The sequence below is a fragment of the Eumetopias jubatus genome, unplaced genomic scaffold (genome assembly GCF_037043125.1).
Source record: "Eumetopias jubatus isolate StellerSeaLion01/CBP00866 unplaced genomic scaffold, mEumJub1_p1.0 scaffold_2, whole genome shotgun sequence".
NCBI classification, from domain to species: Eukaryota; Metazoa; Chordata; class Mammalia; order Carnivora; family Otariidae; genus Eumetopias; species Eumetopias jubatus.
In genome coordinates, this window is record NW_028274808.1 from 159,249,685 (window position 1) to 159,263,187 (window position 13,503).

The 13,503-nt window shown below is 39.3% G+C and overlaps 1 non-coding gene across 1 annotated transcript; it reads left to right on the plus strand.

Annotated features, from left to right (window-relative positions):
• The first annotated feature begins 12,718 nt into the window (after nt 1-12,718).
• LOC114206884 (U6 spliceosomal RNA) lies at nt 12,719-12,825 on the plus strand. The gene has a single exon (XR_003608742.1). It is a non-coding gene; the product is annotated as a U6 spliceosomal RNA (small nuclear RNA).
• The last annotated feature ends 678 nt before the right edge of the window (nt 12,826-13,503 follow it).

Consider the following 13,503-nt stretch of genomic DNA (forward strand, 5'->3'; position numbering starts at 1 on the left):
AATCAACATGATACAATACATTAACAAAAGAAAGAACAAGAATCATATGATCCTCTCAATAGATGCAGAAAAAGCATTTGACAAAGTACAGCATCCTTTCTTGATCAAAACTCTTCAGACTATAGGGATAGAGGGTACATACCTCAATATCATAAAAGCCATCTATGAAAAACCTACAGCGAATATCATTCTCAATGGGGAAAAGCTGAGAGCTTTTCCCCTAAGGTCAGGAATGCGGCAGGGATGTCCACTCTCACCACTGCTATTCAACATAGTATTAGAAGTCCTAGCCACAGCAATCAGACAACAAAAAGAAATCAAAGGCATCCAAATCGGCGAGGAGGAAGTCAAAATCTCACTCTTTGCAGATGATATGATATTGTATATGGAAAACCCAAAAGACTCCACCCCAAAACTGCTAGAACTCATACAGGAATTCAGTAAAGTGGCAGGATATAAAATCAATGCACAGAAATCAGTGGCATTCCTATACACCAGCAACAAGACAGAAGAGAGACAAATCAAGGAATCGATCCCATTTACAACTGCACCCAAAACCATAAGATACCTAGGAATAAATTTAACCAAAGAGGCAAAGGATCTGTACTCAGAAAACTATAAAATACTCATGAAAGAAATTGAAGAAGACACAAAGAAATGGAAAAACGTTCCATGCTCATGAACTGGAAGAACAAACATTGTGAAGACGTCAATGCTACCTAGAGCAATCTACACATTCAATGCAATCCCCATCAAAATACCAACCACTTTTTTCAAAGAAATGGAACAAATAATCCTAAAATTTGTATGGAAGCAGAAGAGACCCCGAATAACCAGAGGAATCTTGAAAAAGAAAAGCAAAGCTGGCGGCATCACAATTCCGGACTTCCAGCTCTATTACAAAGCTGTCATCATCTAGACAGTATGGTACTGGCACATAGATCAATGGAACAGAATCGAGAGCCCAGAAATGGACCCTCAACTCTATGGTCAACTCATCTTCGACAAAGCAGGAAAGAATGTCCAATGGAAAAAAGACAGTCTCTTCAACAAATGGTGTTGGGAAAATTGGACAGCCACACGCAGAAGAATGAAACTGGACCATTTCCTTCCACCACACACAAAAATAGACTCCAAATCGTTGAAAAACCTAAACGTGAGACAGGAGTCCATCAAAATCCTAAAGGAGAACACAGGTAGCAACCTCTTCGACCTCAGCCACAGCAACTTCTTCCTAGAAACATCGCCAAAGGCAAGGGAAGTAAGGGCAAAAATGAACTACTGGGATTTCCTCAAGATAAAAAGCTTTTGTACAGCAAAAGAAACAGTCCACAAAACCAAAAGACAACCGACAGAATGGGAGAAAATATTCGCAAATGACATATCAGATAAAGGGCTAGTATCCAAAATCTATAAAGAACTTATCAAACTCAACACCCAAAGAACAAATAATCCAATCAAGAAATGGGCAGAAGACACGAACAGACATTTTTCCAAAGAAGACATCCAAATGGCCAACAGACACATGAAAAAGTGCTTAACATCCCTCGGCATCAGGGAAATACTAATCAAAAACACAATGAGATACTACCTCACACCAGTCAGAATGGCTAAAATTAACAAGTCAGGAAACGACAGATGTTGGCGGGGATATGGAGAAAGGGGAACCCTCCTACACTGTTGGTGGGAATGCAAGCTGGTGCAACCCCTCTGGAAAACAGTATGGAGGTTCCTCAAACAGTTGAAATTAGAGCTACCATACGATCCAGCAATTGCACTACTGGGTCTTTACCACAAAGATACAAATGTAGGGATCCGAAGGGGTACCTGCACCCCAATGTTTATAGCAGCAATGTCCACAATAGCCAAACTGTGGAAAAAGCCAAGATGTCCATCGACAGATGAATGGATACAGAAGATGTGGTATATATACACAAGGGAATATTATGCAGCCATCAAAAGGAATGAGATCTTGCCATTTGCAACGACGTGGATGGAACTGGAGGGTGTTATGCTGAGTGAAATAAGTCAATCAGAGAAAGACATGTATCATATGACCTCACTGATATGAGGAATTCTTAATCTCAGGAAACAAACTGAGGGTTGCTGGAGTGGTGGGGGGTGGGAGGGATGGGGTGGCTGGGTGATAGACATTGGGTAGGGTATGTGCTATGGTGAGCGCTGTGAATTGTGCAAGACTGCTGAATCACAGATCTGTACTTCTGAAACAAATAATGCAACATATGTTAAGAAAAAAGAAAAAGAAGCAGATAGCAGGAGGGGAAGAATGAAGGGGAGTAAGTCGGAGGGGGAGATGAACCATGAGAGACGATGGACTCTGAAAAACAAACTGAGGGTTCTAGAGGGGAGGGGGTGGGGGGATGGGTTAGCCTGGTGATGGGTATTAAAGAGGGCACATTCTGCATGGAGCACTGGGTGTTATGCACAATGAATCATGGAACACTTCATCAAGAACTAATGCTGTAATGTATGGTGATTAACATAACAATAAAAAAATAAATAAAATCAGCCATAAAAAAAATAAAAGCCAAAAACGAATGCTTTTTTACAAGGCAAAAAAATGTGTTTTCAATTTTAAATTTCACTTATTCATTGTTGGTTTATAGGAAAGCAGTTGACTTTTGTATTTAGCCTTATATCCTGCAAACTTGCAATGATTGCTTATTAGTTCCAGGAGTGTTTTTGCTAATTCTTTTGGATTTTCTACATAGAAAATCATGTCATCTGATAACAAAGACAGTTTTATGTCTTCCTTGTCAATCTCTATGCCTTTTATTTCTTTTTCTTGCCTTATTGCATTAATAGGACTTCCAGTATGATTTTGAAAGGGAGTGGTGAGAGAGGACATTCTTGCCTTCTCCCTGATCTTAATAGGAAAGCTTTGAGTTTCTTACCATTAAGCATGATGTTAGCTATAGGGTTTTTGCAGATAGTTTTTGTCAAGTTGAGGAAGTTAATTTGCATTTAAAGCATTCCTTTATCATGAATAGGTGTTAGATTTGTCAAATGTTTTTCTGTGCCCATTGATTTGATCATGCAATTTTTCTTTTTTGGTCTGTTGAAGTATTGAATTACATTAATTGATTTTTGAATGTTGATCTAGTCTTGAATGCCTGGGACCCCTTCAGTTTTTAACTTTCAGAGTTGTCCACACTCAGCCTCCAATAATTCACCAGTTACAGTTCAAGTGTTTCTACCTTGGCACTGGGTCCCAAGGAGACTTCTGCTTGTGAATTTCTGCTCCAATAAGTTACGATTCTCTGTATTCACCTGTCTGTTTCTCCAGTATGAGGGGGCAATGGTTTGCCTGTGACCTCACTTCTCTGACGTATCTGAAAAGAGTTGCTAATTTTTCAGTTTGTTAAGTTTTTAACTTGTTAGTCAGAGTGACAGCTTCTAAGCTCCTTGCTGGACTAGAAATTGGAAATATGTTACCTATTTTCCTCATTTTTTCTTCCTTCCTGTATATTCAAGTTTCTATCTGGTATCCTTAGTCTGAAAAAAAATTTTTAGCATTTATTTTAGTATAGGTGTGCTTGCAGCAAATTCTCTCAGCCTCCTTTCATCTGAAAATGTCTCGTTGTTACCTTCATTTTTAAAGAATTATTTTAGTTGAGTATAGAATTCTATGGGGACAGTTTTCTTCCCTTTAAAGATGTTATTCCATTATCTTCTGATACATTTTCTTTCTTGCGTAGTTTCTAAAGAAAAATCAACTACCATTGATATCACTGTTCCTGGTTAGTATGTCTTTAATTTTCTGGTTACTTTTAAGATGCTCTTTTTCTTTTTATGTTTCATTGATTTGATTATCATGTGTTTAGGAGGGGTTTTCTCTGTTTCACCTTGCATGAGGCTTGTTGAACTTCACAGATCCATGGTTTGATGTTTTCATCAAATTTGGAAAGTTTCAGTTATTATTTCTTCAAGTATTTTTTCTGCGTGATTCTCTTTCTCCTCACCTTCAAGGACTGCAGTTACATATATGTTAGAAACTTGATATTATTCCATGCTTATCAATAATCTATCTACTTTCCTACGTTTTTTCTTCTCTTTCCTCTTGTTTGAATGATTTCTATTGATTTTGCTTCCCATTCACTTATCTTTTCTGCAGTGCCCACTTGTTCCTTGTAGGTCCCCAAATATCTTAGAGATATTTTTCAGTTCTGTAATTTTTTTAATGTTTGAATTGTTCTCCTGAAATATTCCATTTCTTTATGTATTATATTTGTATTTTCCTATAAATTATTTAACATATCTATAATAGTTGTTTTAAAGTCTTGGTCTGATAATTCTCATAACTGGGCCATCTTTGGATCTCCTTCTATTGACTTCCTCTACATCCTAACTGGAAATATAAGCTCTCTTATGCCATTTAAAAAAATGCCAATTCTCCTAAAAGCTTTTTAGTTGGTGTAGGGAGGACTCCAACATGATCTGTAATGCCAATGAAGCCTCTTTTCTGACCCAGAACTTACCTACGCAGTGGAAGACAGAATGGGTCTGGGGATGGTGGAGATATTTGATTGGTTCTAGACATCTGAACAGTCCTGGCTTTTAGATGTGGGAGATTTTTTTGGTTCAGTTCTAGACCCCACCCTTTTCTTGCTCTATATATTTTTACTGCTTGATATGTTCCATTCTTATGACTCAAATTACCATCTATATTCTATTGAATTCCAAATCTGTGTCTGCAGTCTGAAACTCTCTCCTGAGTTCTAGACCCACGTATCTAGCCATGTACATTTCCACTTAGAGGTCATAAAGGCACTTCTAACTGAGGAGTGTTGAAGACTTAACTCACATACATGTTCTCTCTCTCACTCTTTCTTTTTCTCTCCTGCTAGACTTTAGGCTTTCATGGTAGAAAACTTATAAAATATTTTACAAAAATTTTATATGAGATTTTTATATTTACTAAAAATATTTGGATAACAATACTAGATTCCTAAAGTACGCACTTTAAAAATTAGAGTAACATCCTAGGGGTACCTGGGTGGCTCAGTTGGTTAAATGTCCGACTTCTTGATTTCGGCTCAGGTCAGAATCTCAGGGTTGTGAAAGAGCTTAAGATCCCCCCCCTCCCTCCACCCCTCCCCCCTCTAAAAAATTAATAAAGTAAAAATTAGAGTAACATCCTGTACTTAAATCATTTTACATTAGATTTTTTTCATTATTTAACCTTTTGTATATCTATTACTTATATAATATATATTACTTATATAATCACAAATTTAAAAAGCCTATTAAGGTGGCTCGGTTGTTAAGTGACTGCCTTTGGCTCAGGTCATGATCTCAGGGTCCTGGGATTGAGTCCTGCATCAGGCTCCCTTGCTCTGTAGGGAGGCTGCTTCTTCCTCTCTCTCTGCCTGCCGCTCTCCCCTGCTTGTGTTCCCTCTCTCTGTCAAAGAAATAAAATCTAAAAATACATACATACATACATACATAAGTAAATACATAAATGAAGTTATTGCCCAGGAGAAAAAATGATTTGAAAAGAACATAAGGGATTGTTTTTGAGTGTGTAAATGGATCGTGTGCAGAAATGCAATGTCTATCTGCCACTTTATCCAAAATCAAATAAACAATTCTGCTAACCTCTCTGAGTTGGTGTGAGTTGGTAAACTCTCTGAAAGTAAAGTATGAGTATCAGTAATATCTTTATCACTGAAACTTGAAAAAATAAGATTTTGTTAGGTTTATCCTAGGAAACCAAAGGGCATGTGTCACATTCCTTAGCCTGAGATATGACATAGTCCCCCAAAATGTGACTGCTAATGTGAAATTTACAGGTAAAACTGTCATGTGTTTCTCCCAGTATGAGATTACTGGAAAAGACACTCTTTCCTTTCTTTCTTTAAACAACACAGGTGGCAATTTGAGGTTCTGTTAGTAGCAGTTGGATTAGGCCATTAAAACCAGGGTACTTAAAAAATCCTTAAAAGCCTTTTCTAAGATTCACTTTTGATTTCCATGCTTTTCTCCTATTTTACATCTTTAATGGACATGACAACAGAGACTTGGTGTTTATCTCAAAACTGCCCCTGAGAAATTGCAAGTCCTGCATCCAGGAAGACTCTGGGCTTTCTCTAGAAAAATCCAATGTGTATCTTTACACATTCCAATCAAATTAGACAATCCAATGTGTATCTTTGTGGAACACCAGCCCCAAGGGACCAGATTCAGCCTGCACCCATGTGTCCTGAACTGGGTCCACAGTTGGACTTTGTTTTTCCATAAGTTAATAGAGTAGTAGAAAAGGCACAAAATCAAAAGATTTTTGAGCACAAAAATCTGTTCAGAGACCTGTATTCAAATTCCAGTTCCAAAAACCCATTAGCTGGTTAACCTCAGGTAATGCTTGCCTTTCCTTCTCTGAAAAAACAGAAATAACAGTACCTTCTTTGCATGGTTGCTGTGGTAATTAAATAAGACACTCTAATACCTCATACCAAGATGGTGCTCTATAAATGCCAGTTTTCTTCCCCATCCCTTTTCCTTTTAGTCTCTAGGTAAGTTATGGGAAACTGGTGAAAATCATTAGCTACAGCCACAAAGACATTAGTGAAAGAAAGTTCTGTGGAGGTGAATATTGTGTATGTTTGTATTTTTATTCCCCTTTATTCTTTGTTAATCCTACAGTTCGGTATGAAAAGAAAGAAGAGAATTATGTTCTCCTACTAAAGTTGGCTACTTTCAGCTATATGCAATCTGTTTGGCAAAATTCCTCCAAGCAGAGAGCAGCATCTTGCTGCTGCTTTTCTACAGATACCTCAAGCTCTGAGGCTATACTCCCTGAAGAAAAATTCCTTTCCATGTGCATCCTCTGTAGCAGCGGAGGGTAGAGCTTGGGAAACACTCATGGAAAAACAATCCTGTTGACGATGCCAAGGATGTAACACTGACTCAGGTTTTTCTCAGTTCAGTAGCAGCAGTTCTCCACATTCAGCCTCAAAGAAAAAAGAGGCTATATGAGGAAGGTGATTTTGGAATATAAAAGCAAAGGATTTCTGATATTTATATACACATAAACTATTTTTTCAGTGGTTCATGAGGAAGTTCAAGAACAACACTGCTCTTCTGAAAGCTATTTCAGAGTTCCACACATCTTGTTGACATTTGGATGCAAGCTTAAGCAGTGGTATGCTGGTAAGCTGGCTCTCTGGAAGGAAAAAAAAACCCTATTTGTGGCACCTGCTGATCTCCATGGTAAATACTGACACCATGGCTGATTGCAAGCTACCAACATGACATCACTGAGCATTGAGTTGGGAAGAGCCATGAGTAATTGACTCTCTTGAGTTGGTACAAGCTGGCTCTGGCACACCACTGAGCTTGAGGCTCATGTTTAGGGATAATAGCTATTGGCAAACTCAACAGTTGTTGAAAATAGATGTCATCAAGTTCTAGAATTCACTGCCTCTCCCTCTATGACCTGCATTTTGGTCATTGTTTCTCCCATTTTTGGATGCAGCTCAGTAAATCTCCCTCCTGTGGACCCTAGACTCTTTGACTTAATGAAGATTGATGTCTTCATTAAATTTTGAAAAGGAATGCTCAAACATTTTATTACCTGGTTGCTGGTGCCTAGTACTCTCTGTTCCATGGTCCATCTCCCCCACCTTCTGTGACACATTCCTGAAAGGGCTCCAGGAAAAAAAATGTTACAGCCTTGGCAGATCAGCGATTTCTGATTGTGCAATGTCCTTCCTGAGAAACCCCATTCTCCAAAGACAGTCATTCTGAAACAGGAGCAAGAAATAAGGGTACAGGCTGGCTACTGAGAGGGCAGTAGAGGAGGCCAGATGGCAGTGAACAGGGTCCGCATAAATCTGGGAAATGGCATCCATGTCTATCTCACCAGTTTTAGAGGTTTAGAAGAACTGTCAAAGGGTTCACTGGAAAAAAGAAAGGGATGAAATGATTGTTACTTTCCCAAATATTCTACTTCCATTTTAATTATTCTTTACCCTTTACAAAGCAACTACCAAGCATTATCTCATTTGCTCCTCACAGCAGGCTGATGAGACATAATAATATTAATATAATAAATATAATAATATATTACACATAATATATTGGTACAGTATGTAATATAATATAATAAATAATAATAATATGATAATTTTTCCCTTACAGATGAAGACACTGAGACTCAGAGAAGATAAATGACTTGCATAGGGTCCACGGATGTTAATGACAGTGGAGGAATTTGAACTCCAGATGCCAGGCTAGAGCTCTCCCCATCAGACTAGGTATATATATGGTGATTGGAACTTTCTGTCAGCTCTGATTATATCATCACTTGTGCTAAGTGGAATCAGAATGGTCAGAACATTAAAAAAAAGCTAAGGTTATGCTACTGTCTGAGAAATTTCAACAGGCTCCTGGGGGTCAGATGTTCTCCAAGGTGTAATTCAGTGATACCTCCCTTATCTAGGGCTGGCAGGGAAGGAGAGATTCTGCAAAAGTCAAATGTCTGTGTAATTGTTCATATACCTAAAGCTTTCACATTTCAAATGAAATCTAAAATTATGTTGCTTATCACTCTGCGTTCTTAAAGGTAGAATGCCAAACATAGCTTATTTAACCTTTTCTTGTCGACTTAGGGCATCATTGTAATCTCAATGTTTTTAGACTTTAATTTCTAATCCTCTAGGGTTTTACACTCCAAGATTCCAGACTTCTATGCTTTTTGGAGTTCCTGTTTGTTTTTTACTTCTCAATTGGTGTATTTACATTTAAGAGTTTCTGCACTCTCTTCTCTCTTGTTGTTTCTAATCTGTTAAGGAGTGAGGCTCTAGTTCAAAGAGACTTGTTGATCTATTGGAGTAGATAGGTTTTAAATAAAATCTTGGATAATCCTTCTAGGAGTAAACACTTTCTTCTGTCTTTATTTTTAGGGGTGTGGTAAGGGCTTTTGCTGTGCTGCTCAGATTCTTTCACCAGTCCAGTTCTCTTGTCACTCAGCTGCTGTGAGTGTTGGTGACCAATGGCTTACAGCCACACCCATCACTGAAGACTTGCTCTTGGCCCTCCGGAGCTGATCCACCCAGAACTGCCTGGGAAGTTGTCCCCTGACTTCTGGGTGTGACTTGCAGACAACTACTGAGGAAGCAGTGTAAAAACCCAGCCCCTTTGCCTCCAGGTGGGGCAATTCTGTGAGGCCACCCTTGTCTCAGAACTTCCCATAGGACTGAGCGGAGACTGGACCACAGCTGAACACATGTCCTCACTTTGCTTCTCACATGCCCTGTCTTGCTTCCCTCACTCCCTTACAAGTCCTTCCTGTGAGCATTTGCCCAAGACCCCGTCTCAGCCTCTGATTCCGAGGACTCTAATGTATGACTGGCTTCCCCTGCTCCTGCTTTTCACTTGTTCGGCTATATGCTAAAGAGGTAAGGTAACAAAAGACTTCTGTACTCTTTCCTGTCCCTTCCCTCAACTCAACACCAAGAGAGGAGAGCCGAAGCATGAAATAAAGAATGTATAATGAGGGAAAAAAAGCTTTTGCAAAAAGATATATTAGAAATTCATTAATTTGTTAAAGTTTTACTTGAAGCCTACCTTATGAATCACCGGGTGAGGGTCTGAGAACACAGATACAAAACACACAATTTCCCTTCACCTCACCCTTTTTGAGAAGCTCACAGTCTGAGGAGGAAAGCAACAAGTAAGTAAGACAACATATATCATAATAAATGCTATTATTGAAGACAGAACTCATTCATTCACTCAAGAAATATTTCTTAAGCATCTATTATGTGCCAAACTTTGGGGATCTAAACAACCTGGAACAAAGGATTGTAGAGTCCAAAGGCTGGAGAAGACATGATAGTTTTTACTTTGGAATTGATACTGGAGTTGTTCTGGTAGAGTGAGCAGGAGTTTACCAGGTGAAGGTTAGTGAAGGTGTTCAGATTGAAGGACAATGTCCTGAAAGGGTGTGGGGTTTGGAAGAACTGGGGAGAAACTTATCATGGCAGGAGATGAGAAGAAGGCAGGGATGGATGTGAAGACCTTTATCTGCCAGACTAAGGAGTTTGGATTTTATCTTGTAGGTAATTTACCAAGAAAGCCTATTCAAATTCACATGAATCATACTTAACACCAAATATTTTGATTATTTCATTACAGACTAAGTAATCCCTGCCTTTGTCCACATTTTCCCTAATAGTAACAACAACAGCAACAACAAATATTGTTTGAACAGTCACTATATGACTGACATTGTGGTAAGAGCTTTGCCTATATTAGCTCATTCAATTCTCCCCAAAATCTATGCTGGAGGTTTTAGTACTCACTTATCATGGAAGAGGAGAGTAGAGCTTTGGAATATTACTTAATTTGCTCAGAAACACAGCTGGTGTGTGCCATACCTAGGTCAATCCACTTCACTTCACAGTCAATACTTAAACCACTGTGTTACATGACTTTTCTAGCCATGGCTACTTGCTCCTTCCCTCTGCCATTTCAGATGCTTTTCATCCTTCGAGGCCCATTTCAAGTTTCCTTCATTTACTTAACCAATATTATTGAGCACTTTCTGTGTATATTATGTCCTTGTCCTCCACAGAACTTTCCCACACTGATTTCTATCTTCTTTAACACCTTTGAGTCTTTAAGGTAGAAGGTGAATCTTAATATGAACAGATTTGTATTGTTTGCTAAGTGTTTTCAGTGGGTTTATTTTGTTTTTTTTTTCCCCAAAGATTTTAAACAATTGCTGGGTCAGGATCAAGTCTTTAAGGTCCTCTTAACCCATCCAGTGGCTGCATTTTAAGGAAAAAGAAATGCACATGTGTGGATCTGATAAGTTCTGAGTGATATCTGGAGAAGAAGATGCCCCATAAGTGACGATCAGCTGTGTTTACCATTGAAGTCCACAGCAGCAAGCCAAGATAACTGTCGCAGAGTCTGTGGACAGAAGTTCATGAAGATCACTGCTTGACAGGTCAGGGTAAAGGTCCCTTTCTTTCAAAATATATGAAGGGGCAGGAAACGTGTGCACCAGGTGTTTTGTGTTCATGGCTGCCTGCGAAAGATAATTCTGTCTGTTCGATAAGAACATTGTGCTCTACACACCAGGTTGTTTTTCCAGCAGCTATTTTCTGCCTATAAAAAAGAGCATCGCTGGCTCTCAACCTCTTTCCGCAAATCCCTTGGGCTATAAACAGTAACAAAAGGTATCTTATATTTATACAAAGCTGTTCTCAGAAAAGCTCAAGGACCCGAACGAAGCTTGTTTTCATATATGAGTTCTTATATAATCCCCAAGGGGAAAGAAGCAGAGGGTGACAATTTAGTTAGGAATGCTGTCATTCTCAGCTAACAAAATGGAAAAGTGAGTTCTATGGTGCAAGGCACTGACGGTCGTGACCAGAACAGGAAGTCCATCTTCCCCACTTCCTGGCCAGGGTTCTGCACACTGGGCCACACTGCCTTGTCAGAAATCTGAAAGGCTGGAGGAGAAAGATTGGGAGAGAAAGTCCAGACACACAAGGAGAGATGCTGCAGTCTCCCTGTCTCTAGAGACTGCTGTCCCCCCTAGTCAGGATTCTCCAGCTCCCTCTTGTCCTTGGTAGAACTGATCCTGGGGAGAATTTCCATCACCCTCATTAGGAGTTAGAGCTGAATCACAGTAGATTTTGGAGATATGGGTGGTTTGGGAAAGAAGAACCATCTGAGCAAAGGGCATTCTGTAAATATTTATTGAATGGTTGGATACAAAGATGAGTGAGGCATAAACTCTGCATTTAGTAAGTGCTTCATCTAGCAGGGGAGCTAAACACAGGATAAAAGGCTCTAGGTGCTGGATGAGTACAATAATGGAAAGGCAGTTACTTTTGACTGTGAATTTGAGTCAGGATGCTATCAGGCTGGGAGAGAGGCATTTTGGCTGGATCTTGAAGGATAAGCAGGAAGAGTTTTAAGGGATATCTTCTTACTGAGATGGTCACTGTGTATTAAAATCACCTGAGGAGTTTTTAGAACATACCCCATCCTTAACTAATCAGATGAAATTGATCTGAGTTGTAGCCTGGACATTAGTATTGTTAAAGAGCTCCCAGGTGATTTCACTGAGCAACCAGTATAGATAACCAGAGAAAAGGCATCAGCTTTGGAATCAGACAGCTTGTTCTAGTACCCGATGACCTTGGGCAAAGCCCACTAGGGAGTGTGGCAGCGTGAGTCTTCCACAACTTCACTGTTTGTTTCCTCCTACTTCTACCCACACCTGTGAGGAAACTCTGCCATGGGAGAGTCCCTCTTTGACAAACTTTCCTTGAGAGAAAAACTCTGGATTGGGAATCAGGAAATCTGCGTTCCATCTCAGTTCTGCCACTGAGGTGCTGTGTGGGTGTGCTGAGTCACATAAGGAAAGAAAACAAAAACACTTAGAATTACTATTTGCAAGACATTGTGCTAGGTACCCTAGACATTTCTAGATCTCAATTACCCCATCTGTTGAGGTTTCTAGACCGGTATTTCTAAGTCATAAAGTATATTTAATAGACCATAACCAGAATTATTTTAAGAGAAAGCTATAAAACACAGTAGAAAAACGGAGTGCACTGCATAGAGTAGGGCAAGTATTGCATTGTAAAATTTCATTTTGATTATTTATGCTTGTGTTTACTGGGTCATGATGTAAAATACATTTCACATTGTGGGTTGGAAGTTAAAAAGTTTAAGAGTGCTCGCTTTAGCAGCACATATCCTAAAGCTGATATGATGCTGAGAAGATCAGTGTGGCCCCTTTGCAAGGATGCCATGCAACTTCCTGAAGCATTCCATATTTTTTTTATGTTATATGATTTTTACCACATTAAAAAAAAGTTTGAGAAATCTGGGATTAGATGTTCTTTATGGACCCTCCCTTCTATCCTATAGCCCATGACTACTCTAGCCTACTGAGAACGCTCCTTTCTATGACCTCCTTTTACTTAGTATCATGTAATTCTGGCTTATCATTTTTTTTTAAGGGGGAGGCAGTGTGGTGTAGTGGTTAAAAGCACCCTCTTGAGTTAGCTAAGTATATGTTTGAATTTAACTTCTTCACTTTTAGTTGAATGACCTAGAAAATGTACCCAACCTTTCTCCACCTTGTTTTTCATATAGGTGATAACCCCTAGGATAAATATGGTTATATGATTAAATAAGAGGGTGTAGGTAAAACTCTTAGCAAAATCACCTTGTTCACAGAAAGTGCCCAGTGTATGGCAGCAGTGATCTGACTTCTTGTCCCACTCAGAATTTTTTTTAAAGATTTTATTTATTTGAAAGAGAGAGAGAGAGAAGGAGAGAGCACGAATGCAGTCCGGGGGGGCGGGGAGCAAAGGGAGAGAGAAAAGCAGACTCTCTGCTGAGCAGGGAGCTCAGTGTGGGACTCAATTCCAGGACCCTGAAATCATGACCTGAGCTGAAACCAAGAGTCAGATGCTTAACTGACTGAACCACCCAGGCACCCCCCACCCTTCA